The 12,287-nt window shown below is 34.5% G+C and overlaps 1 pseudogene; it reads left to right on the forward strand.

Annotated features, from left to right (window-relative positions):
- The first annotated feature begins 4,212 nt into the window (after positions 1 to 4,212).
- LOC143672858 (olfactory receptor 5W2-like) lies at positions 4,213 to 5,149 on the forward strand (annotated as a pseudogene).
- Positions 5,150 to 12,287: the final 7,138 nt, after the last annotated feature.

Genomic DNA, 12,287 nt, shown 5'->3' on the forward strand with positions numbered 1-12,287 from the left:
CAATCTCTTCAAAGCATTCCAGGCCTTATCTATTGAACTCCTCACAACTCCTCCAAAATCTTCCCCTTATCCATTTGAAAAGTGATTCCAACCTGTTTGGTTTTTTCAAACCACAGCAGCTCCCCCACTCCTCTGGTGCCAAATCTTTTCTAGCTTGCTAGCAGCTGGAATGCAATATAACAGAATCAGAATGGATTTTTAAAAAGGAAAATTTAATAAGTTGGCTAGTTACAGTTCTAAGGCTGAGAAAATGTCCCAATTAAGCCAAGTTTATAGAAAGTACCAATCTAAGGCATCCAAGGAAAGATACCTTGGTTCCAGAAGGCTGATGATGTTCAGCATTTCTCTCTCAGCTGGAAATGCACATGGTGAACATGGCAGCATCTGCTGGCTTTCTCTCCAAGCCTCTTGTTTCATGAAGCTCATGGGAGGTGTTTCCTGTTTTCATCTCCAAAAGTTGCTGGCTGGGGGACTCTGCTTAATGGTTCTGTGGCATTCTCATGACTTTAAAAAGTGACTCTCCAAAATCCAAAAGGATTCCAGTAAATAACCCCACCTTCAATGGATGGAGACATACCTCCATGGAAATCATCTAATCAAAAGTTACCACTCACTACTGGGTGAGTCACATCTCCATGGAAACAATTATGAAGCTCCCAACCAGAAATGTTAAATGAGAATTAAAAGTCATGGTTTTCTGGGGTCCACCACAGATTCAAAGCAGCAAAATAATGTTCAGTGACCAGTTAGTGGCAAGTAGACAGAAAATGAGAAGCAATACCAACCTCCCTTGAAGAGATCCCACTCTAGCAACATGCAATGGACTAGGTGTCCAATACCTTTCAAGTCACTACACCCTTTAACAAGTCCCTGTTCCTTGCTAGACTTTGGTTCTCTTCCTATAAAAGAGAAGCTCAATTTCAATATAACTAAGCCCGATCCAGCTGTCACAGTTTGTCTCTATGTGGAACTATAATTCTAATGCTGGTTTTCTGGGGGAATGCATGGTCTGGGAATCAAAACTGGGTCTCCTGCATGGGAGGCAAATGCTGTTTTAAGTCATCACACTATAGAACTGATATGACATAAAAATATATACAGTTACTTCACCTTTATATAAAAGGAAGGCATTGCTTCTCTAGACTGATTTGACATGATGTAACAGTGGTAACAATATCAGTGAGTGAGTGAGATTATCATAACACTGAATACTTTTAAATGCAACATTTTACACTTCCTAGTCACATTTTTATTTTCACAGAAATGCCATAGAAGTGGTTATCCAACTTCATTTATCCTCAAGTGAATAAACATTAAAGCCTCAATGCAGCACAATGACTCACCTACATAATGTCTAAAATGAAGATAATGAAAACTCACTAGTACTGGTAAGTATGTGAAATAACTGTAGCTCTCACATGTTGCTAGTAAACTGAAATTGTCATCCCTACTTGAAAAATGGTATGGAAACATTTACTATAGCTGAACTTATATATGACATAGATCTCAACAATGTGATTGCTAGTTTATATCCAAAAGAGAAAAGTAAATAAACACCAAATATTTACATTGGCATTATTTGCAATAACATAAATCAGAAAAAACCTCTAACTCCTATCATACATCAGAGCAGACTTGAGGATTTTTTAAAAATCAGGTAAAAATATTTCAGACCTTGCAGGCCATAAAATACCTGTAACAATAATTCAACTTTGCCTTTGCATTATAACTGGAGACAATATACAAATGAATGGGAAGACTGGATTCTTATAAAATAATTACACCTTATGGTTTTGAATAAGTACCCTACATTAAATAACCTACATTTAACTGCTATACAGGAATGACATTGAATAATGACCACAACAAACTAACACATTGAGGAACCTCACAAAATAAGCTTTTGTGGAGGAAGCTAGATATAATTGTATACAAATTGTATGATTTCATGTCCACATAGTTACAACATCCAAACTCTCTTATTTTGAATGTCAATTTGTGATGGGGTAGGTGGATGATTTCTGATTTACTTACAAATGTTCTCTTTTATTCTCTGAATTGTGGGTAAGAGGATATTTTTATTTCTGAAAACTCACTTGATGTATAATAATTATATGATTATTTCCTAAAAGGTTTCAAAAAATGACTATTTGCTATCATATGTAAGGAACTTTTTCCATTTCATTAATTAATATTTTCTAATCTTTAATAGTTCCTTATATACAATGTGTTCAAGTGTATTTGTAAATTTAGTGTAGGAAACAACATTCATAGAATATATCAACCAATAATTATGCTTTCTGTATCAAAATGTGCTGACATACTTGTAGAATGAAAATGTCTTTATCTATACATGAGCACTTGTAGGCATTTATCATCAGCAGGGAGACAGTGTATCTTCATATCAGTATCATGCAATCGATGTTATTTCATAGAAGTTCATGCCTCAGGACCAGACAACAATCTTCTAAAATTTCTAAAAGGGAAAATTTTCCCTTTTAAAATTTTCTAAAAGGGAAATTGAAGGAGACTGTTTTAGAAATTGAATAAATAGGATGTACAATGAAAAGGAGATTAAAGTCATCTGATAGACTCTAATGAGTTTCATCAGATGGCTCCTTTATAGATCTAGGGTACATGTGAAGCAAAACATTAAATTTTGCTCTGTCTCCATTCTGACATTCATTAATTTGGTGACAAGAGTGGAGAATTAAAAGTTCTGTCTTTGGTAAAGTTGTTGCAGTATTCGTGGGGGAATACAGAAAAATAAATCTAACTAATCTCATGTTTACATACCATAGTAGAGGGAAGGCAGAGGCTTTGGGACTCAAGTCCCAACAGCCATTAGATAAAAATAAAATGTGTTCTGCCTATTGTTCATCTACCAGAGAAATGAACATAAAGACATACCCACCTAAGGTTCTGAATTGACACATTTGAAGAGAAAAAATTATTTTTTTTAGAAAAATGAAGTACTGAAGAATTTTTAAGTAAATCTTTTTATGCCAATTTAAACCATTAAATGGATTCTGAATCTAATTTGATTGATGGAATTTGTATGAAAAAAGTATAGATTTTACTTATTTATATTTTAACCAAGATTTGTAGGTAAGCTATTATTTTTACCACTGTGCCATTGTAAATTAATTGTTGTCATTAGTTTAATTTATTCTAGCTTATGCCAATAATAACTGAGATTTTACTTTCTGGATACAATATGTTTAAATTTGTATAAATTCAAGCTCCTATGGAGCATATAATACAACACTTAATTTGAGAAATATTAAAATCAGACCAAAACCTACATTCAAACATAAGCATGCAAATACACTAAACAAACATGTAAATACAAACACACAACAAGAAATATAATCCTGTATATGTAGAAAATATTTATTGTTACTCTTCCCATTACCACTTTTAATGGAAAAGTCAATTTAAAATACAGAGAAATAAAAATATATGTGTTAAAAATGTGGTTTCCATTACTTTGTGTCATGTTTGGTTGGTTTCTCAAGAACTTTGTCAGATCAGTAGTACAATTGGGTTATAAATGTTGTGGAAAAGAAATGAAGTATGATAGAAAAGTTCAGTAGGATATGTCTCATATTTCTGAAAATGCAAAAGACACTGTACACCAAAAACAATAACATAATTATTTTATATATTAACTTACATGCAATATCATTAATTTAGTGTATGATATAGTCTTTATTACTGAAATTTTCAAAATCCATCAAGTTTCTTGAAATATGCCATAAATGCAATTGCTATTTTGTCCATTTGGGTACTTATTTTTAAATATATGAAATATTTACTTCTGTATCTCCTGATGTTGTTAATCTAACTTTGGTGTTTCTTTGACCTCATTTTGTTCCAGAATGAGATTTAATTTCAGTCAAATGTACTACTTGTGTACTACTTTGTACTTCAGTCAAATGGAAGCCAAGACATCAAATATCTCATGAATGACATCTAGATTTATAATTAAATTTTCCTAATTCTTATCTCAGATATTTTGGTGTTTCAACCAAAAAGCATGCCTTTTCAAAAGTGAAATGTCTCAGTAATTTTCTAAGATAAAAAGAAAATTTAGAGAAACATCACTTTCTGCTTTACAAATAATAAATTGCTTGTGAATATGCAGAGTTTTAAAGGTGAATCTACTATTTTCTTGGTCATTTTTGTGATAGTGTAGCACAAGAGCAAAGAAGAATGGACAATGGAAATTGCTCCTCCTTGACTGAATTTGTTTTCTTGGGAATAACTACTAATTCTGAAATCATAGGTATCCTTTTCACCATACTTCTAGTTGTTTATCTCATTAATGTTCTGGCAAACCTCAGAATGATCATTTTAATTAGAATGGATTCCCAGCTTCACACACCAATGTACTTTTTCCTCAGTCACCTTGCCTTCTGTGACTTCTGCTATTCTACATCAATTGGACCCAAGATGCTGGTGGACCTCTTTGCAAAGAGCAAATCAATTCCTTTTTTTTGGTTGTGCTCTGCAATGCCTCACCTTCTGTATCTTTACAGATTCAGAGTGTTTGCTGCTGTCAGTGATGGCCTTTGATAGGTACAGAACCATTAGCAACCCCTTGCTCTATGCCATCAACATGTCCAGCAGGGTATGCTCCATGCTCATGGTTGGGGTTTATGTGGTGGCAGTGATGGATGCTCTGATACATACAATTTTAGCATTCTGCTTATGTTTCTGTGGGTCAAATGAGATTAATCATTTCTTCTGTGATATTCCTGCATTATTTTTGCTCTCTTGCTCAGATACACAGGTCAATGAGGTAGGGATATTCACTGTTTTTGGCTTGATTTTACTGAGTACCATTTCTGGAGTTCTTGTTTCATATTGTTATATCATCCTATCAGTTTTAAAGATCCACTCAGCTGAAGGGAGACTCAAAGCTTTCTCCACCTGTACTTCCCATTTGACTGTTGTTGCAATTTTCCAGGGAACTCTGCTCTTCATGTATTTCTGACCCAGCTCTTCTTACTCCCTAGATCAAGACAAGATAATTTCTTTGTTTTACACACTTTTGATTCCCATGTTAAATCCTCTGATTTATAGCCTATGGAGTAAAGATGTGAAGGAAGCCCTTGAAAGACTGAAAAATAAAAGATGGTTTTAAATATTTATATTAAATTATGGATATGAATGTGTATGTTTATATATATAGCTATGTTTTTTTTCATAAAATCAGAGGACAAATGGGAAATATGTTGCCTCAAATACTCATTAAAAAAAAGATTGGTTTCACTAATTCCCAATCATATCAAAAATTTACACTTTCCAAACTGGATATGTTGCATTACAGATCCTGAATTTATATAAACTAATTCATCTTTGTGGAATATTGTCTGATGCTTCTTACCAAGTCTTTTATTTCTTCTACTTTCATGAGTATGCTGTTTCAATTATTCGGTGATGTATTGCCTGTTTACTAAGTGTCTATTGTACATTTAGATTCTTAGTATTTCATGGTGTATTCAGTAGCCATACACTAGTTAATATAATAATCTAGTGGAATCAACAAACAAGTAATTTAGCATTCAAATAATCCATAAAAAGCTGAAAACCATAATGGAATTAAAGGTCTGGGTGCTATGAATCAGAAACCAAACAACTGTATTTAGTTGTAGAGAAGAAATGCTTCCATGGATGGAAAAATTTTGTTTCAGAACTAAAGAATGAGTAAAGATGCAACTTGGGGAGAGGAAAGAATTATAGTTAGATGAACTATTAAAGCGGTATTGAGGAAGATAACTTCTTTCCCTCTTAGACAAAATAAGCCTAACATGCTTAGATTATAAAGAACAAAGGAAGGGCCTCAGCGAAATACATACTTGAATGATAATTCTTTATTCCTCCACCACTCCCTACAGAAAGCTTTCATTCTCTTTTTCACCATTCTCAGCCAGCACTAAATACTTCTTTTGGATTCACAAACAACACTTTTCTGGGGACATTTAAAAATATTAGTTTGTTTTTTTAAGTTATTTTCTATAATAAGGGATTCTTAGCATTTTAGTCTCAAGATCTGAATATTTCATTCTTGTTATCCAAAAAGTCTGCCTCTGTCTCAGATACAAAATGGGAAATCAACAAATAATTGATAAAATCAAAACCTCAGTAATATTTTAATTACTTAGAGGTTGCTAGTGAAACAAAATCAACTGAAGGTATATTACATGCTCTGAATGTATTTTTAATATATTTTTTAAATTACATACAGTGGCTGTGATTACTGGATGTTATTAATGCATACAGGAATGCACATTAAATATTTTGTGGAAATACAAAGCATTCGTTGGTGTTTTTTCTTGATATTTGCCACTATATCTGACTCTCTTCTAGCTTTCTTATGGCCAAAGCAATGAGTCACCTTGATGAGAAAACATGGATATGGCCATATCTTTGAAGGACCATACAAGACTTAAGAACACTCCTAGTTATTGTGAAATGTGAAATACCCTGTGTGAAAGCATTTCAGAATGGGAATAAAGATAAGAACCCCAAATGCTTTTCAATTGTCATTTCTTTAAGAAACACAGGGACATTTTAAAGGAAAGTACAAAAGAAGAAAAATCCTTTGCAGAATGCTTGGTTTGGTGAAAGGCTTTAAGATATTCTTCCTCTGCCATGTTTTTATCAATTAACCTATATGTGATGGAATCATTTCTTATGAACAGTAGCATGGTAGAATACTGTGTCTTTAACTAAAACATTAAAACCCAAGCTAAGTGCAGGGCTTCACTGGCTTGTCACTAATTAGAGCATGGAAACATGGTAAATAATTAAATCATCTCCTTTCCATAGGATATCATACTTTGTTGCATCTAGAGGCTTACTTGATTTCCATATTGTTCCCTTTCATTAGACCTAATGGGTATGACCTAAAGATAAGGAAATTTTAAACCTTATAAACAGATGAATAAAAATTGAATTGACTGATTTGATATGGTGTTTACTCTCCCTTAGTTTTACAAGTAGAGGTTGAATAGCCAAGTACCAGGAATACTATTTAAGAGATTCATCACTCACATAAGAGCTTGGTAAATGGCATGTTTTGTGACCAATCCCTCTTGGAATTCTGCAGAGAACATAACATTGAAAGACTTTGCTCTAGTCTGTGCCTCATTCCTCCTTAGTTCCTTTCATTCTCTCTTTCTCTATCTCACACTTTTTTCATATATCTATCAACAAATAATGGGACTTTATTTTCCTAATAATATTAATAATATGTGTTGTGTTAATAATGTGGCTATATTTCAGATGTGTTTTTATATTTATAATTCTTTCTTAAGCCTTGCCATTGAAATCCCTAAATGTAAGAATGGCATGGGAATTATATAAATATACATATATAAAACAGTAAGTACATGGATAAATGTTGGTGATAGCATCTTTAATCACATTTGTGAGAACAGAGCAGTAATAATGCTCAGTGGTCCAGCTAGTGGGAGGTGGGCAGTAAAGCCTGAAGCAACAAATTTACCTCTCTTGAAGAAATCCTATAAACATGTGATCAGTAGATACCCAATGCCTTTCAAATCAATGTGACCTTCAACAGATCCCTCTTCCTTGCTAGACTTCATTTCTCTGTAAAAGAGGGGTCCAATTTCAACATCATTAAGGCTTTTTCAGCTGCTGCCTTTTGTCTCATGCATACTTATGATTCTGATGCTGTTTAAATGCATCCCAATATTGGACTGATACAACAAAAAAGTTGCTTCATCTCTATAAAAAAGGAAGGCACTATTTCTCTAGGCTGAATTGGACTGACATAACAATGGTAGCAATATCAGTGAGATAGTGGGATTATCATGAGACTAAACACTTTTGAACACAATCTTTTAACTTCTCTCTTATTCACATTCTGATTTCATCAATGTTTTCATCAGTGAAGTGGATATGCAACTTCATTATTACTCAAGTAAATAAATATTAAAACCTTAGTGAGGTACTATAAGTCAAATATAGAATGGCTTAAATGACAGTAAACAAACAAATATTGGAACAACCATACCTTTCACACATTAATATGACAAGTAAGAATTGTCATATCTTTGGATCTTTTTGGGAATCTAGATGGAATTATCTACTACACTTGGACATAAATACGGCATAGAACTTAAAAATTCAATTCCTACTTTTATATCCAAGAGAAATGGGTGAATATCCACCTAAGGGTGTATACAAAAAATTTCACAGTAGCATTATTTACAAGACCATAAAACTGAAATGAAGTCAAATTTATGTCAACTCATAAATTCAGAGTTCAATGATTTTTTAAGGGCAGATAGAAAATGGTTTAAGTTTTGTTGGCTCTAAGGCTTTCTTACAAGTGCTCGAGTCTTCCCTTGTACCAAAACAACCAAACATAATATGTAAATGAATTGAGCTAACTGCCTCATTAAACTTCTATGGACTGTAGTGTGCTGTTACCTGCTCCTCACTGCATAAATATCTTATGGTATGCTATATATTGCATTACTGCACAACAATGAGAATGAATAAACTAATAGAACAAACAACAAGGAAGAATCTCATTAACATCAACTTTAGTGAAAAAAGCCAAGCATAATTGTACACAAACAGCCTTATTTCACTTCCACATAGTTCAAAAATACAACCTAAGCTCTTACATTGGACATGAATTTTTGATTGATATGTGTGTGATATTTGGGCTGCTTAGTAATGTCCTCTTTGGTAGGCAGCTTCTGGATAAAGAAATGTTTTCATTTCTGAAAACTGCTTTCATGTATAATAATTATAAAATAATTTTTAAAAGTTATTTTTTAAAAGTCTATTCATTGTCATATCAGAAACAACTAGAGCAACTCAATATGTTTTTTAATCTCTGGTAGTTTCTTATGAGCAATCCAAAGTATTTGTAAATTTAATATAGAACACAAATTTCATAGAATGTATCAAACAATAAATATGCTTTCTGTTACACAAAATGTCTTTGTCAATACATGGAAACGTATAGTCATTCTCTATCAGCAAAAGGCTTAATATTAGCAATATGCATGAACTGGTCAGGCAGTGATTTCTGAAGAAGGTGGTCTCATAGATAGACAGTTGTCTACAAAGCATTGTTATAGTGTCAGCTGGGTCACCCAAAAAGCTTTAAATATAGAACTATGTTTCTCATGTGCTTTCTTCTGATGACTAAATTCCTTCTAAAGACATTGATTTCAGTTATGAGTGCCATTCTGAGGTAAAACACAAATCCCTTTGGAAGGCCAATTAGTATATCTAATTTGTATTAATAACCTAGCTATGCAAACTCAGATTTTAAGGGGGTGGCTATAGAAAAGTTAGATTATGTGATCTATAAAGGCAGTTATACTTAGGAAGTGAAATCTGAACTGGGTGAGTAACTTCAATAAGCTGAGGATCAGGTGGTGCAAACATCAGGTGGGAGTAATTAGCCTTTTTCAATCTAGTTCATGGGACTTTGGGGGATCAAATTTAATGGATATTAAAATACTTAATAAACTACAAGTACAATGGAGATGCAGAAGGATAGCAGGTTATTCTTATGATTTTACCATTCATCATAATGGGTTTTATTTTTAACTAAATCTCCAAACAACCCTAAGAATTAAGTAGAACAAGTTTGGTTATTTCAGGTTGGTGGAGTTTTTATTCTTTATTTCTTTCCTCTTCCCTCTTTCTTTCCATTTTATTTCTTCTTTTCCACCTTACTTCCCTCCCTCCCTTCTTTTGTAAAACACATTTTACATCTTACCATGAGCTCGGCACTGTGCCTTAGCATACAAGGTGAAACAAGCCATGACCTCTGCTGAGCACAAGAAGTGGACAACTGCAGGACAGGATCAAAACAGGAGAGGTGGATTAGCTGTAATTCATGGCAAAGAGGTTGCAGAGTTAAAACAGAGCCCAGGTTTTCATATTCCCAAGACAGTATTCTCCCTACCCTGTATTTCTGGGGGGAAAAAAATACCACCTCCAAGCCAATGTTTCCAAAATCAGAATCTGGCTATATGGAGAAGGTAAATGAGGGGATCACTGAACATCTATACTTGCAGAGCACTTTCTTTTGATGTTCCCACAAGTATTCTCATTTCATAGCTGAGGTAAAAAGGATCCAGAATGGCTAAGGACTTTGCCTCAGGTCATATAGTTATAAAATTGTGAAACTTTACTTCTACCGCAGGCTAGTTGAACTTCAAATATGTTAAAGTAGAGACATCTTCAAACAATATAAAGGGCTAAATCTTAGAAACTAGGAGGGGAAGTCCTTCATAGTTTTAGGGCCTCAATCCTCTCTGTCTACTTCTTTAAAACAGTCATGGGCTTCTTGTTAGTATGGCCATTTTAGTCAATGTTTCCCTCCTCCATGGCTATTCCAGCAGTGCTTGTCTGGGGATCCAATCACATAGGCCTATTGCTCCCTCTGAAATTGTCCTACAGTCTTCTTCTCAAGTTGAACAGAAACCCACTCCAGCTCAGAGAGACAGCCTATAGAAAATTCCTGACACTGTACATTCTAGTAATTTTTGGAACACTGTAAATATTTGAGTCAGTAGATCTTAACCCATAAACACAGCTGTACTTAAAAAACCCTGATCAGGAGTTATTATAATTTAAACAATTGGGTAACAAAACAAATCAATGTTAATCATTTTCATTTTCTAAGGACAATGAGCTCAGACTTCTCATAAAACTGACATGATGAGCTTCCCAATTGCATCCACAAATAAACTTACAAATGCTAAGATAAACCATTCTCAACTTTTTAAGAACATTATAAAAAGAAAGTGGGGTGGGGGAGGGCCATAAATACAGAAGAAAAAACAATTTTGAGCAAGACCAAGACTCTCATAACTATAATTCATGGGGCCTCCAAAGATAAACATTAAGAGAAAACCCTCTTGGGATTTGTTGTTTCTCTGTCTAAATAGTGATATGAATTACCATTGTTCTAAGATTATTCTTGTTACTAACAGCTACCTTTGCAGACTCTAACTTTGCAGCGATTTACAGAAGCACTCAGAGGTGCAAGTTTTTCTCGTTGTGTCAAGCACCATGCTAGGCATGGGGGATAATGTGAAGAATCCAATCTAGTCCCACCTTCAAGAGGGTCATAATACAAAAGCAGAGACAAGAAATTGCCACAAATGGTTTTTTAAATAAAAGGCTAAACCAATGCATGTGAAAGAGAAAGGTACAGAGTCCAAAGACTTTGGAGGTTGTTTCCAGCTAGAAAGTTAAAGGGTGGTGTTTCAGTGTAAGGTTGGTGATAATCAGGGGGTTTTCATGGAGGAAAAGGCATTTGAGTGGAGGATATAAATAAGCAGAGGACTGGGAACGGTTGGGAGGGGATTTCCAGGCAGAGGAAACTGTTGTATCAGAAGGGCAATGCCAGGAAACAAAGGCAATAGTATAGCTCAGTTAGGGAAAGAAAAGGAAACCAGTGGACAAGATTGGCAAAGCAAATCACGAACAGTTGGGAAAGGCCTGGGATTCCGGGCTTGGGAACTAATAACCTCCTCTGTAGTAGATTGGGATGTTTGGACTACTTATTATAAAATAGTCTCAACCATATAAAAAGATTCGCCTGGCAAAGTAAGACAATAAATTGAGACAGGAAAGACAGGAGGTGAAAAGACCTTGGGAAAAGCAATGAGACCTTGGCTGATGTTGACAGCTAACAGTGGAGAGGAGAAGAATGAATATACATAGTATTTGAAGGGTTAAATTGTCATGATTTGCTGAGGAATTTGCTATGGTTAAATAGAGATTTTGTGGGCCAAATAGAGACAATTGTTTCCATTGGAAGAGGTCTGTAGGATAGGAAATTTTATATTCAGTCCCAAGCACTGCTTTTTCAGTCCCAATTAACAACAGGTTATTCTTTTCCTACAGATAAGCCACTAGAACTTTATCTTCTCCTAAGATTTTTGTGATCTTCTCTTCTCTTCCTTTTGCTTTTCTCCTTAAAATGACTTCTCAGTTCTAAACTTATTACCATTTGTGGTAGCTTTGCTTCCCCTCCCAAACACTTGGCTGTACCTTGACTCCAAAGAAAGGCTAATGCTGTCACCTGGGAAGACACATAGCTGGTGTCTGAAGCCTTGCCCAGCTCTGGTTTCAAATGGCTCTCTCAGTCCCTGTGGATCTTTCTGGCTTCTGGCTTTCTTATCATCTCATGGGAAGGCACATGGCAATGTATGCTGGGCTCTAAATCTCCAAACATCTATTTCTGGGCATCTGCTCTCTCTGTTGGCATGCCA

This window comes from Tamandua tetradactyla (assembly GCF_023851605.1).
Source record: "Tamandua tetradactyla isolate mTamTet1 chromosome 18 unlocalized genomic scaffold, mTamTet1.pri SUPER_18_unloc_1, whole genome shotgun sequence".
In the NCBI taxonomy this organism is placed as follows: Eukaryota; Metazoa; Chordata; class Mammalia; order Pilosa; family Myrmecophagidae; genus Tamandua; species Tamandua tetradactyla.